We start from the raw sequence: 232 nt of genomic DNA, 5'->3' as shown, positions 1-232 counted from the left end.
TTCTGGTTGTACATAAGTAGTAGATTCTTTGTTGGAGACAACAGCTCCCCATGGTGAGGTTACAGGGAGCACATCCCCCAGTATTTGACTATATATTGACTAATTCTTTGTATATTTTTCTATTTTACTTCGTATATCCCTGGTGCCATGCCATTTCCCACTATCAGGACCAAGATTGTAGGTATTGGTTGAGGAGGGGGGGGGGGGGAGTCCGCAGTATAATTCTTTATTG

The sequence above is a fragment of the Penaeus monodon genome, chromosome 27, assembly GCF_015228065.2.
Source record: "Penaeus monodon isolate SGIC_2016 chromosome 27, NSTDA_Pmon_1, whole genome shotgun sequence".
NCBI lineage: Eukaryota > Metazoa > Arthropoda > Malacostraca > Decapoda > Penaeidae > Penaeus > Penaeus monodon.
Note: the sequence above shows the minus strand (reverse complement) of the source record.